Below are 2774 nucleotides of genomic sequence, written 5' to 3' on the forward strand. Positions count from 1 at the left end.
AACTTGCACACTGAAACCCACAAAACATAGTTGCAAGTGATGAAAGCATACCTAAGGAAATGGAAAGACAGCTTCCACAGATCTCTCTCCCTCTCTCTCTCCCTTTCTCCATCATACTTGAGGTTGCCTACCCCAACCGTCTCTCACCTTATCAGCTTTCCTCCTTCATCCCTCTCAGACACGACACCTGCACCCACAGGCTGAGGCCACTGCACCGTCTTGGATGGGAGCTCAGAGCTGGTCCAGGTGGTGCCCTCTTGGACTTTCTAGAACTTTTACCTGGTTCTAAATCAGCTGCCAGAAGAAAGGTTTTGAAGAGCAGCCGATTGGAAAACTCTAGGTTCCTCTAGGACGAAAAACTTAGAGGTGGCATAAGAATTCTCGGTGGACCCACCACCTCCGGCCCCTGCGGCGGAATGCATCCTCAGCCAGACATTTATTGGGCACCAGCTGGACGCCAGGCCCTGCTCCGGGCAAGGGGCTTCCTGGTGCGCAAATTCCAGGTCGTGCCTCGTGGAGTCCTTCTCTGGAAGCGCCAAGAGGAGGCAGCGCGGTGGGGACACAGCCGGTTGCTGTCCTTTCCCCCACACGACCACCGGACCTGGAGGTGGGGTGGGGTGAGGGGGGACTTGCGGTCAGCGCGACGAGTGAGGCCGATCACTAGTGGGAAACGGGAGACTTTGGCCCGAGAGAGCCTGCAGTCGTGCTGCGTAGAGGGGCTGCTTTTAAGGAGGCCAGGAGCAGGCGAGGATGGTCGTGGGCCCGGCGTTGTTTCGTCGGAGTCCGCAGCTGATTCGGTCTCGGTGTCTACGGCCTGACGTTCCCGAGTGACAAGACTCAGTGTCTCTGGTGCCAGCGAGGTTGGACAAGATAGAGGCATTCTACTCTGTTTTCCGCTGGGGCTGGAAGGGACGGGAAATACATTGTTTCCAGAATGTTACAGCAAGATCTCGCAGCCCTATGTCTCTGTGGCGCAATCGGTTAGCGCGTTCGGCTGTTAACCGAAAGGTTGGTGGTTCGAGCCCACCCAGGGACGAGCTTCGGCCTAGAATCGAAGGAGGTCTCAGCTGCCGCTTTTCCGTGTCTGCCCAATTGCCCTTTCAGTTCCTCCCCAGCGCCCTTCTTCAGGAATCTCCACCCCGCCCAGCTGATCCCCAGCACGCTCCTTCCTCCCGGTTTTTAACCCTGGTGCCCCTGTGTCTTGGCACCACTCCATGAGGGCTGCCCCTCACTAACTCATCTGCCTTGTACATTCCAGGGCACCTGCCAGAGGATAAAGGGACATGCACACGGGTGGGGGGAATCTCTTACTCAAGCTGGGATGTCGGCAATCAGGCTCTGTGCACCACCTGCAGGGCACCGCAACGCGCAGTATTCACGGACCAATCTCAGACGCCTCCACCCTTTCATTTGAGACTGTCGCTTTCTTTTTTCCTTTATTGCCCCACCCCCAGGTACCATAATCCAGGTTCAGAACACTGCTTTCGATTCCCTCCAGCCCTGCTTCAGACAACCCTCCCTCAAGCCCCAAGCAATATTAATCTGCTTTCTGCCTCCATAAGTTTCTTTTCTGGACATTTCAGATAAATGGAATAAATCAATATGTAGTGCTTTGTGACTGGCGTCTTTCACTTAGCACAATGTTTCTGAGGTTTATCCATGCTCTGGCTTGAGTTTCTTTGCTTTTTATTACTGAATAGAATTCCACTGTGTAAATATACCACATTTCAGGTGCCATTCACTAGTTGATGCGCATTTCAGTGTTTCCTGTTTTTTGATTTTGTGGGTGTTTTTCTTTTGGTTTTGCTATTATAAATAATGCTGCTATAAATACATTGAACAATCTGCACCTATGTTTCATTTCTCTTCAATAGATATAAAGAAGTGGAATTGCTGGGTTTATGGTAAGCTTATGCTTAACTTTTGAGAAACTGTCAAACTGGTTTCCAAAGTGGCTGTATCATTTTTACATTCTGACCAGCAACATCTGAAGGTTCAGTTTCTCCACCTTCTCACAAGCACTTGCTATGGTCTATCCTACTTAAACATAGCCATCCTAGTCGGGGAAAAGTGATATCTTGTTGTTTTAATGTGCATTTTCCCAATGGACAATGACATTGAGCACCTTTTCTTAAGATTATGACCCATGTATTTGTCTTCTTGGGGAAAATGTCTATTCAAGTCTTTGGCTGATTTGAAAAATTGTGTTGCATCTTTCTATTGAGTTGAAATAGCTCTCTAGCAATTGTAAATACAATTCCTTCATTGGCAATTTGATATGCATATATTTTCTCCTAGTCTGTGGTTTGTCCTTTCATTTTCTTAATGCTGTCTTTTGAGGCAAAGTTCTCAATTTTCATGAAAGTTCTCTTCTATATAACACGTTTGCTGTAGTATCTTAGAACTCTTTGCTTAACCTACATGCACAGTAACTTTTCTCCTATGTGTCCCCTTGAAGTTTTGTTTTAGCTCTTACATTTAGGTCTGTGGTTTATTTTGAGTTAATTGCTATATGTGGTGTCATTTCAAGCAAAGTGCCCTATGACGGCAAGAGATCTTGGAGGTAAATTACCTTTAAGAGTTAATCTCCCCCAGGCCAGGACACTGAGATTTCATATTCCTGCACCCTTTATTGAGTGGCTAAGTGCCTAAGGAGAGGTCAAATAAATGGGTTCTGGTGCTCATACACTCCATGTACTTCCCATTCTCTGGGACTGGGAACAAGGTAGCTCTATGAGTCAGAGGACTGTCCTACTCAGAGGAGGCCGTTGTCA

General features: G+C 48.1%; 1 non-coding gene across 1 annotated transcript; it reads left to right on the plus strand.

Annotated features, from left to right (window-relative positions):
• Positions 1-962: 962 nt before the first annotated feature.
• On the plus strand, positions 963-1036 carry TRNAN-GUU (transfer RNA asparagine (anticodon GUU)). Its single transcript has one exon. It is a non-coding gene; the product is annotated as a tRNA-Asn (tRNA).
• The last annotated feature ends 1738 nt before the right edge of the window (positions 1037-2774 follow it).

Source organism: Hippopotamus amphibius, chromosome 1, assembly GCF_030028045.1.
Source record: "Hippopotamus amphibius kiboko isolate mHipAmp2 chromosome 1, mHipAmp2.hap2, whole genome shotgun sequence".
NCBI classification, from domain to species: domain Eukaryota; kingdom Metazoa; phylum Chordata; class Mammalia; order Artiodactyla; family Hippopotamidae; genus Hippopotamus; species Hippopotamus amphibius.